The 15,243-nt window shown below is 36.9% G+C and overlaps 1 long non-coding RNA gene across 4 annotated transcripts in view; it reads right to left on the bottom strand.

The window, feature by feature from the left end:
- The window catches only part of LOC110742522, a 114,036-nt gene that overhangs the window by 37,274 nt on the left and 61,519 nt on the right, over positions 1-15,243 (bottom strand). For all 4 annotated transcript variants that reach the window (XR_002520282.2, XR_002520283.2, XR_002520284.2 and 1 more), the window contains one exon: positions 11,148-11,335. This is a non-coding gene — a long non-coding RNA (uncharacterized LOC110742522). The remainder of the gene's footprint in view (positions 1-11,147; positions 11,336-15,243) is intronic.

Here is a 15,243-nt window from a genome sequence, read left to right as displayed (position 1 = left end):
AAATGTGTGCCTTTTCCTCAGTTTTTTAATTAGCATATCTGTTACATCTGAGTAGGACAATTGCTACAGCTGTTTTTTATGGCTGCCTCATTGACACAAAAGATCTCAGAGACATTGAGCTTAAGAGAGAACCTGTACAGCCTCTAGGAAAATAAATGACCCTGACTGAATGCCAGGTTGTGGGTTGTGGGCAGTTCTGCCACAGAAGGTGGTGGTGTGAATCAAGAAAAATATACCTAGGAAAATACTCTGGCGACTGGGAAATGACTCAAAAAAGGAGAAATTGTTATTGAGGTTTAATAATGGTGTCAAATTAATGCATTTGCCACCATCATTTGTATCATTAAAATAACAACAACAAAAAAATCACAGACTAAAATGAAAACTTGGGCTAATGGTCCAAGGAAAGGGATACTAGGCTCATCTCCAAGTTGGTACATGAAACTGTGCATGGAGCAGCAGGCAGCTGTTCACCTTTACAGGATGGCCATGATGTTGCTAATAAATGGATAATCACAGTGCAATTTGTCTCTTCCTGTTTCAATAGCACCTCACTTATCAGGAGCATGCTATCAGTTAATTTTCACCTAATTGAAACAAGATTGGTGTGCACAGGGGTAAGAAGAGTAGCCAAAGTCAGAGTCACCAAATCCTGTGAGCTAGGGCACTCATTTATCTACCTACCTGTGATGGTTAATACCGAGTATCAACTTGATTGGATTGAAGGACACAAAGTGTTGATCCTGGTGTGTCTGTAAGGGTGTTGCCAAAGGGGAGTAACATTTGAGTGAGTGTGCTGGGAAAGGCAGACCCACCCTTAATCTGGTGAGCACCATCTCATCAGCTACCAGCGAATATAAAGTAGACAGAAAAACGTGAAAAGGTGAGACTGGCCTAGCCTCCCAGCCTACATCTTTCTCCCATGCTGCATGCTTCCTGCCCTGGAACATTGGACTCCAAGTTCTTCAGTTTTGAGACTTGGACTGGTTCTCCTTGCTCCTCAAGGTTGCAGACAACCTATTATGAGACCTAGTGATCATATAAGTTAATACTTAATAAACTCCCATATATATGGATCATTTTGGAGCTTTATCACTTATTTTAGTTCTGAATCACTGAAACTTATACAAGTTCTACATCTTCTACATCTAACTCCCATATGTATATGGGAGTTTATTAAATATATATATATATATATCTTCTATTAGTTCTGTCCCTCTAATACACTACCCAGTCAGAGAACCCTGACTAATACATTACCCAATCAGAACTTAATCACTCTCACTTTATATACACTTCTAACACCTTGTCTTTATGGGTTCCAAGACCACAGCAGACTATAAGCAACATAATTTTATTAGGGAGAGGACCTACTTAAATCAATACACTATACATTGATAGTATAAAAATGAAAAAAGTTATTGTGTATAGAATGCCTGCAATATGAAAGACAATTAATGGCGGATACAAACACAAGAATCATAGCAGTATAGGATAAATCATATAGAAGTAAGCAGCCTTGTATGTCCTGATGGCTCTTGAGTGCATCATTGCTTTACAAAATAATCATCAATGTGCATAATGATGACCTTGAGTCATCAAAAACAGGTTAGATGTTTGGCTGTCTCTAATTAAGAGGGCAGCAAAGTGTGCAATCAATTTTAGAAATATTTCCTTATTTCTAAATGCCTAAAATCTTCAATAAATTTTAAGCAAACCATCTGTTATCTAAAATTACTTATTTTAGTTCTGAATCACTGTAACTTATACAAATTCTCCATCTTATTCTTCAATCTCCCTTACTCTATTTATATAAAGCCATAAGGGTGAGGTCCTCATGATTGGATTACTTCCCTGTAATAAGAGACCAGAGATCTTCCTTCCCTCTCCCAGCCCACCATTGGAGGATATAGCAAGAAGGTTGCCATCTGCAATCCATGAAAAGAGCCCTCACTAAAACCCAAACATGCTGACAATCTGATCTTGAACTTCCAAGCCTCCAGAGCCATGTGAAATAATGTACTGTTATTTAAATCACCCAGTATGATATTTTTTAATGGAAGCCTGAGTAGACTAAGACACAGATATTTCCCAGTACCACCCCCAGCAACTATTGTTCACCATTTTCTGTTATTCCCTTAGGAAAGGGTTTCAAGTTTTCACCTTTCTACCCTTAGGACAGCATGAGAAGAAAACCATCTCCCCTGGGAGGAAGAAGGACATAAGAATGAATTATGAAGTTGGTCATTCCATATTTATTTTATTTTCATCAACTCCTTGCTCCAGAAGTATTTTGCTCTGCTATGACATTTTCTCTGCAGACACTATCACTAGCAGCCTGAGCCTCTGCAGTAAAAAGGCTGGTAATAATTATTTCTAAATATCTTAAGAAAGAGGAAAGAACAAAACTTAAATCATAGACAGAGATAGACAAATACTAGTGTTGTTGATAATAAGGCAAATTTCCACCAAGGATATCAGTTTTTTCAAATATAATCAGATAATCCTAAAAAGGGTTTTTTACTCCTAGAAGGAAAAACAAGTTAACATTGGAAGAGCACAATGAAAAGAAACCAAAGTTCAACCCAAAATGTGACTTAGCTCAGAATTAGGTCATACAGCACTCAGGGGGAGGCTCTAAGGGTCACAAGGGAATGGCTGTGTCCAAGTCAAAACTGAAAATTAAGGAGTCCTCATTTTGATTGGATCTCACTGGGGCCCAAGACTGTTGAATGCTGGCTCTGAAAAATATCCAAAATATTACCAAAACAATCTGTTGATAAGAAAACTCAACTGTGGTAAAGGAGGACACTGTCTCTCTTTAGAGACACTGTCTCTTGACAGTTCTAGTAGCATCTCAGAAGGGAAAGGAAAAAGTTGGGATATCTATTGAGATTTTAGAGTCTGGTTTAGAGTGGATCTTTCAATGTAAGGACTTGGTTACAATTCAGAGAGAGGCTTCATGTGATCATTAAGGATTGGTAACCACAGCAAAACAGGTATTTTGAAGTGAGTAGTTCTGAGGATCTTGGGGTACAAACTGTCTTTAATACTTTCCATTATAGAGTTGACATGTGATATAGTTTGGATGCTTGCTCCCTCCAAATCTCATGTTGAAATTAATCCCCAATGTTGGAGATGGAGGGCCTGGTGGGGAGTGTTTGGGTCACAGGGACAGATCCCGCAGGAATGGCTTGGTGTTGTCCTCACGATAGTGAGTTCTTGCACGATCTAGTTGTTTAAAGGAGTATGGCATTTCCTCTTCTTCCTTCCACTCTCCTGTGACACCTGCTCCCCCTTCACCTTCTGCTATGATTGTAAGATTCCTGAGGCCCTTACCAGAAGCAGATGCTTATACAGCCATGCTTGCACAGCCTGCAGAGCTCTGAGCCAATTATTTTCTTTGTAAATTACCCAGTCCCAGGTATTTCTTTATTGCAACACAAAAACAGCCTAATACAATGGGTCTTCCAGAAAGTTTCTTAAATGAACAATAAAGTTATTTGTAACTTTTATCTTCTAGGACAAGAGCATTCTGGAATGGTAATGTTATATTGATGACAACGGTGAATAGTTGTATTAGTTTGTTTTCCCACTGCTATAAAGAACTACCGGAGACTGGGTAATTTAGAAGAAAAGAGGTTTAATTGACTCACAGTTCCCCAGGCGTAACAGGAAGCATGGCTGCGGCAGAGCAGGAGAGCGAGAGAGAGCACGAGGGGAGGAAATGACACACTTTAAAACCATCAGATCTTGTGAGAATTCACTCACTATCATGAGAACAGCAAGAGGAAAATTCACCCCCATGATTCAATTACCTCCCACCAAGCCCCTCCTCTGACATGTGGGTATTACAGTTCCAGAGGGATTTGGGTGGGGACACAGAATCAAACCATATCAGTAGTAAAATAGGCATAAGCCATGTAGATGGTTTTCATTCTCCTTCCATGATGCCCTTGATTGTATTCAGGTATACATAAGTCTATCCTTTTCACCCCCACCTTCCCCAGTAATGCGTAAACGCTTTCACAGCAGAGCTTATATCTGCTCCTGAAATATTGCTTGTTGTCTTTTCTGTCCTACACATTGTCTAGTTTCAAAATCACCATCACCTCTAAGATAATCTTCTATAAGTTTCTATTATAATTTTCAACACTTCTATAGATAAAAAGCTGCTAAACCAGGTAATGAGGAACACCAGTTGTGGGTTTTTCTACATGAAAAATTAAGAAAACTAAAATCGTTTTAGAGTTCCAGAGTCTTTTCAATGTAATTCATTCTGAGCATGCATGTTTTGAACTAATTTTAACATGGATTGATTGTTAAGCCTTTTCAATGGTTTGCAAAACAGTGCGAAAATAAGATAGCTTGGGTATGTAAACCAATATTAAGTTTTTTAAGAATCACAATTGTAAAAATTCCATTTCAGTGTGTCTTTGTTTTTATTACACCAGTTTGTCATCAACAAAACACAGTGAAGTTTCCTGAGGAGAGAAGAGTTCCTCAGCATTTGAAAGGTCTCAGAAAGAAATGTTTTTAATTATTACTGGTATTATTTCAGATCCTATGTTAGTCACTAATGCCACCATTGATGACCTTCCCCATGAAACTGCTTTTATGTCTTATAAAACACTTTTCTCTTTTAGAAGCCATGTTGCTCTTCTTTTACTCACTTTCCTTGCATTTTATGTGTCATTTCATTAAATATTATAAGGAAGGGAATTTGAGGTAAATTATAACTTAAAAAAAAGCTTCTTAGAGACATTACTTGAAGCTACAATAAGAAAGCTCTATGAAGACACAGATGACACAACAGTGGTCATATCTTTTGACTGCTGTATTTACCACACCCAGCATTGTACTGGGCATACTGGGCATTTTTTCAATTATTTTCAAAGTTCGTTTCACATTCCAGATTCAAAAATGAGACTCCTGGGTGACTGTGCAGATGAGAATGTGAATTCTTCTACTTCACATTATCATTCAGTGACCCCTCATTTCCTTAGGTAATATGTTTGGGTCTCTTTTGTGGGGAGTCTCAGGCACAGTGGTAAGCCAAATGAGAAACTGTGCTCTCCACAGCTGTCAGGTGATGGATTCTAGTGTCTCTGGAAGGCAGCAGAATACTGTTGTATGGAAACGTGTAAATCCAAATTGACCAACACATGCCCCTGGCTCTTAACATTTTCTTTTGTTTTCAGATCGTGATCTGCACCTTTGTAAGTGTTCAGGGAAAAGACTAAGAAATGCAACCTCAAGAGATACTAGAGACAAGGGTGCCTTTTATCCTGCTATTAAAATCTTGAATGGTTTAACTATAGTTAGGCAGATAAATGCCTACAACTGTATTTGCCAAAATGTGGTAGATACTAGTCAATACATGTGTAAAAAGAGTAACTTCTTTACATACATTTGAGAAAGCTGGATTAAACAAAACTAAATAGATTTCTTGACTGCAGGATTTCTAGTCCCTTTACTAAGTTCTGAGATAATACAGTATACAATGCTTTCCCAGTTAATGCATAAAACAGAACACTTTTTCACAGAGTATTTATCAGGATGAATATTCAAGGAAAATTCATTGGGAAATTCAGGGCTGTAGAATTAATCTCAACTAACAAATGATTCCAGCCAGTTTTCATCCATTTCTTATCAAAAGCAGATACAATTTATCTTCTTATTGATAATTCCCACCAAATTCATGGGACTAAATCCAAATGTATAAAATGAGCTATATACCTGTCCCTCACCATTTGCTAACCAAGGGAAAAAAAGGATACGCATGTTAGACAGCCCAGGACACATGCTTATCCTTAATATCACCACCTCTGGTAGGGTGGGAAAGGCAGTGGGGTCAGCCCCTCCACATGGACTAAGTGGAAAATAATTGGCTACTACATTGACATAATAATACCTACTTTATATGATTGTCAGGATTAAATAAGATAATGTATTTGAAGTACTTTAGTACAATGCCTGGCTCATAAGGAGTGGGGAAAGTGGTAACTGCTATAATCATAACAGCATCAATATCATTACACCCTTTCTGTCTGTGTAGGGCATAGTCATCTGCAGACCTTCTAATCTAATGTAACAGATTCCCAACTGACCTATTTCAAGAAGCCTCTCTGATAATTCCTCGGATTACATTGAAAATGTCTTTCAGAAATTCTTATCTGAGTATGCCACTCCCCTGCTATTTATAAAACTCTTTATGAAATGAAGTTAAAATGTTGAGCACAGAAAGGATCTCTCTACTGTCTGGTAAAAGTCTACCTTTCTAAGTTCATCTTCCACCACTTACCTGGTTTGATGGTCTCTTCACTTTTTAGGTCCACTGCACCTCTTATCCCTGAAGACATCACATACTGTCATCCACGCATCCATTTATTCCTGTCCTCTGCAATGTGCTCTCAAATGTGTTTTCTCAAGCTGGGATATGCTTCCCCAGACTCTAGTGCAGAAAGTCTCTGAGGCCAACTCAATTACTGCCTAGATCCCAGTCAGACTTAATCACATTCAGCTGTCTGCTTCCATATCATTTTTATTGCTCTTATAGCACTTCTCACACAACCGTGTATACAGTTACTTGTGCAAGTGTCTATTTCCATGCATTACTCAGGACTGTCACAGGTGATAGAAACATTATTTGAACTTGCATGGGGAAAAGTATAGAGATTACATTTAAAAGATCCTGAATCACTCAGGTAATGGCATAGAATATATCCAGGTAGCCCTCTTCCATGGTTTATCAAAAGCAGATAAAATTATCATTTTTTAAATAACTAAACTCCAAAAGTTCAGAGAGAAACCCGGATTTCCGGAAAAAAAATCACAACCACAGGCAAAAACACCACCAGAATTTCATTTCAAAGACAAACCCACATTGGTTTCTCTTTAAGTGGGATTTTCTTTTCTTTCTGAGGCATATCAAGGGTAATCTACATATAGGAAAATAGATCCTTTCTCATGTACCAATCTATTAGTTATATGGCAAACACATATAGTCATGTAACCATCATAAACAAGATATAAAAATAATAAACACATATAGTCATGTAACCATCATAAACAAGATATAAAATAATTCTATCACCCTTCAAAACCCTCCTATGCCCTTTTATAGCAAAACTCTACCTGCAGCTCCAGGCCCTGGCAACCACTAATCTACTTTCTTTCCCCATAGTTTTAACTTTTTCAGAATGTCATATGCAGTCATACAGTGTGCATCCTGTTGAGTCTGACGTCTTTCACTGAGCATAATACATTTGAGATTTATTCACTCTATTCCATGCATCCAGAATTTATTGTTTTTGTCTTACTCTACTAATCAGGATCTCTTGTATAATGTTGAATGGGAGTGATGCAAGTGGACATCATTGCTTTTGTCCCAATCCCAGGAAAACAGTATTCACTATTCATTATTAAGTATGATATTAGCTGTAATGCTTTTCATAAATGACCTTTATCAGGTTGATGAAGTCTCACTGTATTCATAGTTCACTGAGAATTTTTGCTAATGTTGCTATTGTTTTAAGCCATGAATGAAAATTGAATTTTGTAAAATGCTTTTTTAAAATCCATTGTGAAAATTATATGATTTTTCTGCATTAGTCTGCTGATTTGATGAATTACACTGATGGATTTTTAAATGTTATAACAGTTTTGCATTTCCAGGATAAACCCCACTTGGTCATAACATATTATCCTTTTTACATATTGTTGGATTCTATTTTCTAATATTTTCTTGATTATTTGAGCATCTGTTCATGAGGGATATTGACTTTTGGTTTTATTTATTTGTTATATTTTTGTCTGGTGTTGTTATCAAGTTAAAATAAGTTAAGTGTTCTCTCTTCTATTTTCTGGAAGAGTTTGTGTAGACTTGCTATTTCTTTTCTAAATGCTTAATAGAAAGGTTTTTAACTCTAAATTATGTTTCTCTAATAGGTACGGGACTACTAAGGTTATCTATTTTTGTGTTAGCTTCAATAGTTTCTGTCGTTCAAGGAGCTTACCCATATCATCTAAATTATCAAATACGTGGGAATATATGGAGTTGTTTGTAATAATCCCTTATCCTTTTAATGTTTATAGAATTAATAGTAATGTTCCTTCCTTCATTTCTGATATTCGTAATTTTGTGTTTTCTTTTTTTGCCCCGTGCCCATTCTGGGAAGAGGTTTATCAATTTCATTGATCTTAAGAAATAATCTATTTTCGGTTTCATTGATTTTCTCTATTTTTCTCTGGTTTTTAATTTTTTCGATTTCTACTTTTATCTTTATTTTTTTTCTTTTCTTTGTTTACTTTGAGACTTAATTTAATCCTCTTTTACTAGATTCTTAACATCTACATCATGGATTTCATATCTTTCTTCTTTCCTAATGTAAGTGTTTAATTCTATAAATTACACATGTAGTACTTCATTAGATGCATCCCACGTTTGATACATTGGGTTCTTGTTTTCATTCAACTTAAAATATTTCTTAAGCTGAGCACAGTGTCACATGCCTGTAGTCCCCGCTACTCAGTAGGCTGAAGTGGGAGGGTCACTTGAGCCTAGGAGTTCAAGACCAGCCTGGACAACCTGAGAAGATGCCATTTCTTTAACAACAACAACAACAAAAAGTATATCTACTTACACATATATTTTTCTCTCTAATTGCCCTTGTGACTTCCTCTTTAACCTATGGATTATTTAGAGATGTATTGTTTACCTTCCAAAATATGTGTTGATTTTCTACATATCTTTCGGTTATGGATTTTTTTTTTTTTTTTTTTTTTTTTTTTTTGCTTAATTCCATTATGGTCAGAGAATATACTCTGTATGATTTCAAATCTTTTAAATCTCTTTAAATTTTTTATAGCCAAGAATATGATATACCTTTATGAATGTTCCATGTGTATTTAAACAGTATATATATTCTTCTATTGTTGGGTGAAGCATTCTATAAATGTCAATTCATTTAAGTTGGTTGATAGTGTTGTTCATGTCTTTTATATCTTTACTAATTTTATATCTCTTTGTTCTCTCAATTATTGAGAGAGTATTGAGTTCTCCAGCTATGATTGTGGATTTATATATTTCTGCTTCTATTTCTATCAATTTTGCTTCATGTAATTTGAAACTCTATTATTTAGAGTTTATCAGGCATATATACATTTGGAATTGCTATGACTCCTTAGTTATTGAATTCCCTTTTCAGTTTGTAATGTGCATAGGTAGGTTTTGAGTTCCATCAAGGCCTCCTCACTCACAGAGATAATAAGCAATGCCAGATCCTGACTTTCACATTTTGGCTTCTATCAACAGATTGACTGTCTTTCCCAGGGAAATTTAAAAACTGATTCAAACTGACCATTTATGTTTTTACTCAACCCTGGAGCAATATTGTGACAAGGTATTAGGTTGGTGCAAAAGTAACTGTGGTTTTTGCCAATAGTAAAGCCTATAAGAACACAGCATCTACCCTATAAATGGCACCGTTTGAATGAAGGAAGGAGCAATTCACAGGGGAGGGACACTGGGAAGATAGTACATAGTTTTCCACCATACTCTCTGTTAAATTATAACATGCTGAAATAATTACAGTTATCATGTTAGTCATGTTTATCCTAAAAACAATCTAGCAAAATATTCAACATAGAAAGTTTGGCTGATTGCTTACAGCCAACTTCTCTCTTTGCCCAATCCTGTTTCTTCTTTCTCTTCTCCAATAGATGTTAACCCTAAGAGTATTTTATTCTGTGTAATGTATACTTCCTGCACATTAATTTCCATCTCAGAGTCTGCTTCCCAGTAACCTGACTTGCAATTCAATCCCTTTCAAGAACCTAATAAAAGATATGGCTAGAAAAAATTACCATATAAACATTCAATTTTATATAAATTTAGGACATCCACCACACCCTTTTTCTCACGATGGATCATAAGAGGACAGTTTAGCTATCTCATTTTGTAAATAAAGAAAGTAATTCCCAGAGATACTTGTAATTTGCCTAACATCACACAATGACTCAATAGAACAACTAAGACTACATTCTATTCTCTAGTCACATACATTTTTCACCATCTTGAGAAGTTTGGGGCATTTGACTATTTCTAAATTTTTAATTATTCAAATTAACCTAATAATTGTGGAAAATATATCATGTTCCAGATATCATGCTTAATGTCCATCCTCGTTATTTCACTAAATTTCAGAGGAAAATTTTGAAGCTGACACAATACCATTTTGTAAATGGCAAAACTGAGGCTTACAGGTGTAACTTTTCGAGATAGTATAAGAGCCAAGATTTGGATTCAGTAGTCTTTTTATAGAACTGGTTCTCCTAACAGAATACCGTACACACACGGAAATGTTTTGGGGTATAATACATTTTATTGATTTTGCCATATATCACAGATCTATACAACAGAATCTGAAAACTTGAACTCATTTCAAATGATTGGTTCATTAGTTCAACAAACAACACTTATCAAGTGCTTACTATGTACCAGGAGCTTCAACAATGACCAAAAAAGGCATGGTCTCTGACTGTAAGAAATTTATAGTGGCTGGGCATGGTGGCTCACGCCTGTAAAATCAGCACTTTGGGAGGCTAAGGCGGGCAGATCACGAGGTCAGGAGATGTAGACCATCCTGGCTAACACGGTGAAACCCCATCTCAACTAAAAAATACAAAAATTAGCCAGGCGTGGTGGCGGGCATCTGTAGTCCCAGCTACTCAGGAGACTGAGGCAGGAGAATGGCGTGAACCAGGGAGGTGAAGCTTGCAGTGAGCCGAGATCGCACCACTGCACTCCAGCCTGGGCGATAGAGTGAGACTCTGCCTCAAAAAAATAAATAAATTTATAGTCTAGCAGGGATACAGACATTAAATTATTATAAGTGTAATTTAGTTTAATTCATGCCAAGTTTCATTTTTGTATCACATTATGATAAAGTATACAGTGTTTTAAAGACATTTAATAGGGCGACCTAAAATAGAATCAGGAGGTTAGAGAAGACTTTCCTTAGGGAACAGCATTCAGGCTGAGAATTAAAGATGAATTCAGTGGATTGAGATAGGATAATACATTCAGTAGACAAAATAGGAATAACAGAGATAGGTCTATTTTTTAATGAAGAATAACCACATACCTGGGTTCTTAGTAGTTTTGACGACTCTTGCCTCCATCTGTTCTGCTTTGAGTATGTTTTATCTTGTTTGTACTATGTTTTTACCGTGTTTGCTCTCTCTTCTTCAGTTCTGTAATTATTCTCTTTGATGAATAAAAATGAAGTATTATTAGTAGTTCTCATTTTCTTTCTGGTATAAGCAACCATCTCTGTGGAATAATTTGAGGAAAACACTGAAAGCAGTCTATATAGTACTTCACCATCTAACTCTTCCTTCAGTGCCCTGCCCACCTCAACACACGCAGCTATAAAATACCTCTCACTCAGCCTCTTCATTCATTTAAGTACTTATTACTTTCCATGGTCCTTATTTGGAAAGGCAAATCCTTCTAGGTGTCATTACAAATAAAGCCCCAAAATCAGGCTGAATTATTTAATCACGTTTTCTGTTTTCCTTAGGACCCAGAAGAACAGGTGTCAGCAACCTGCCCACACATTTGAAACGCTGTGAATCCCTGACATGCTCAAGTCTCAGAACCCAGTTGCTATGATCTGCACATTTGTGTCCCCCTGAAATTCATAAGTTAAAACCTAACTCCTAAGTTGATGATATTAGGAGGTGAGGCCATTGGGAGGTGATTAGGATATGATGGCAGAGCCCTCAATGAATGGGATTAGTGCCCTTATAAAAGAGTGCTAGCTAGTTCCTTCCACAATTTGAGGACATGTAGAAGGTGCCATCCATGAACCAGCATGGGGACCCTCACCTGAGTCAGCAGATGTCCTGATCTGAACTTCTCAGCCTCAGAACTGTGAGGAATAAATTTCTGTTATTTATAAGCCACCCAGTATATGGTATTTTGTTATAGCTGCCAGAGCAGACTGAGACGCCCATTTTCCCCCTGTGTGGCTTCTATCTTTGGTACTTTGCAGTGTCACTCAGAAAGTTGCATAACAGTGTTCAAACTATTGATAGAGGCATTCTCTGCTCTCCTGGAAGACAGTCAGGCATTCCCACAGTCAGCCAAGTGACCTTCAGATCTGAGAAGGACAGCCACTCTTGGAGTCCCTTAACCCCCCATGCTCACCCCCTAGGCCCACCTAATAAGGGCCATTTGCATGATCCTGTGGTCTAAGTTTAATACATGACCTGAGAAACTAGGAAAAGAAAAGACATTGACAAGAATTAGGGAGAAAAACAATCCTGCTGGGATCTTATGATTTCCATAATCTTCATTTTCTTCAGCTGCAAGATAAGATAATTGGACAACATGGCCAAAAAGATCTCTTCCAGCTAGGGTGACCAATTTGTTCCAGTTTGCCTAAGATAGTCACAATTTTAAAATTGAAAGTGTCACATCCTGGAGAACTTCTCAGTCCCTAGCAACCCAGGATAGTTGGCCATCCAATTTTCCTCTCCAGTCCATGACAAAGTCCTAACTCATCATTTGATTGATATACACATATTTAGATTCATTGTTTGGTTTTAAAAATAATAAGTTTCTACTTCATCATTCTTAATTTCAGCAGAAATGTAAATAATTCTGTCTTATCTCTCACATGGGCTTTAGATTTTATATGTTGCACAATGTTGGTTAATTCAGGCAAATGAATGCTAAAAGGTAGAAAGTTGACATTTCTTTACTTTGTGAATGTTTTGCCTATGCCCCACTGTGTGTTTTGAGCCAGTGTGTGGCATGGCAGCTGTGTTGTGGCCTCAGAGGACAGTGACATGATGTCATCAGAGGTCTCCTGGAGAGCTGCCCTCACAGCATCATGTACGTGACAGAGAAAAACACTGCACAAGATCTAAAACCAAGGGTCACAGTATCTGTAAACACTACACAAATTATCACTTGTTATTTGCTATTCATATTAATGTAATTATTTCTGTGATTGTTCCAAATTATTTCATTTTACAGTTTCTGTTTAGAAAGAAAGCAATGACTTCATCTTTACTACTATTCTGAAATCAGCCATAGTGACTACAATCCCTTGTTTTCTTCACAAAAGGAAGATATCAGATGACCTTTGCTCTGACCTTTGACTTGCTATTTACAAAACCTAATTACAGGGTGGGCCAACTTCCCTTTATCATTCAGAGACATTTGGTAAAGCTCTACTCCTCAATTTTTTTTTAAATCGCTTAGAGGGCAATTTAGGGCTGTATACAGTATGATTAAATCTAGAAAGAAATAATTAATTTGGAATTTTGGCCATCAACATTGATTTTCTCAAAACCAATCAAGTATAACATGGAAGCTGTATAAGTCAGCAATTAAAATCAGTGTTTCACTAACAAAATGAAATCAGTTATCTGCTGGTCTGGTGGTTAGAGGTCATAGACATAGAGATACACAGTCTGAGACCTTCAGCATTAAACCTCTCTCAGTTTTCACCACCACTCCCTCTACTACTGCGTCAGCAAGAAAAGGACTGCAGCAACTGTGTAGTACTTAAACTGTAAAGGTTACTTGGCTAATAAAGAGATGAATGGCCCCAAGATAGAGCACAGTCATGCATCCCTGTAGTGCATGTAACTTATTTACCTTTCACATAATTGTTATGCTTATAAATGGAAGTTTAAAAAGTATAAAAATTTAGAAGAGAAAAAAAGCATTAGGTAGTCAAAACAAGGACGCAACCACTCAGCATTGCACTTTCTCCCCAAGCTTCCCCTGGCAATCTTTTTCTCAGGCTAAGAGTAAAGGTCTGATTCCTTTTGTTCATTTCAGCCACCGCCCTTTAGCAATGTGAGTCTGAGCAAGACTGCCACGCCCAATCAAGGGACAAAGGCAGAAATAAGGGAAACTCCGGGCACAGAGACAGCCTGACTTCATTTATACCTGTGCAATATGTTGGGCTCAGTGACATGAAGGTGGAAATCAGTTGCTATCTCTATAAACAAACAATTAAAACAGGGGGCTTAAAATTTATATCTATGTTCTGAAACGCTGTCTGGTAAAAGTATTCTTTTCCTAGAAAGAAAGAGATGTGGCCAAAGTGGTCTCTGATTTTCAGAAAAAGGGTGAATGCTGCCCCCTTTTGACTGAGCGCAATATATGCTGTGTATCCATAAACCTGAAACATAATGCAATGCACAGTGAGAATAAAGATGCTATTTCTGTAATGAGAAATCTGATTAAACATTGGAAAATGGGAAGTATAAAGGGGTTCAAAGTTTATCTAGTAAAAGTCTCAAGGGGCCTTTTCTAGCTTCCTGGAAGATTGGTCATCCTTCATCCAGGCTTCTATATCATTTTAGTTGTGTCTCTTTTGTAGATTCTCAATTTTGTCTGGAATGATCACATAAGTTTACTGCACTTTTTCTCCCACTAACGAGACTCCTTGAAAGACTGAGCTACATCTTTTTATTTTGCCTGTGTAACTGTCACAGTACCTACGAAGACTTGTGCATAGTGGGTTCTCATAAATAAATGTTTATTAAATACAAATATCTAGATGAGGTCATCATAGTCTGTAGTTGTGAATAGTTATCTCTTTAAAAAGCTAATGAGTCTATCTGGGGTTTAAAGTTGACATTCACACAAATGGTGCCATACTTTAACCCAATAACTGCAAACTTTTATGCACACATCCCTGGCTTATTTATAAATTATATGCATCTATTACTGAACTTTTATGTAAGTTAAAACATAAAAATTAAACAAGAAGAAAAAAACTTAGTCACACTATGTGAAGACATAACATTGAGTGAAAGCAACTAGGCACAAAAGAGAACATACTGTATGATTCCATTGACATAACACTCAAAAACAAGCAAAACTAATGCATAGGCATACCTCAGAAATATTGTGGGCTTAATTCCAAACCACCATAATAAATAAAATTTAAAAGATGAATATTGCAATAAAGCAATCACATGAATTTTTTTGTTTCCCAGTGCATATAAAAGTTCATATTTACACTGCCGGGCATGGTGGCTCACTCCTATATTCCCAGAACTTTGGAAGGCCAAGGTGAGCAGATTGCTTGAGCCCAGGAATTCAAGACCAGATTGAGCAATATAACAAAACCCCGTCTCTACAAAAAATACAAAAATTAGCTGGGCATGGTGGTGTGCACCTGTGGTCCTCGCTACTCAGGAGGCTAAGGT

The sequence above is a fragment of the Papio anubis genome, chromosome 2, assembly GCF_008728515.1.
Source record: "Papio anubis isolate 15944 chromosome 2, Panubis1.0, whole genome shotgun sequence".
NCBI classification, from domain to species: Eukaryota; Metazoa; Chordata; class Mammalia; order Primates; family Cercopithecidae; genus Papio; species Papio anubis.
Note: the sequence above shows the minus strand (reverse complement) of the source record. Positions and strands in the feature narration are given on the sequence as shown.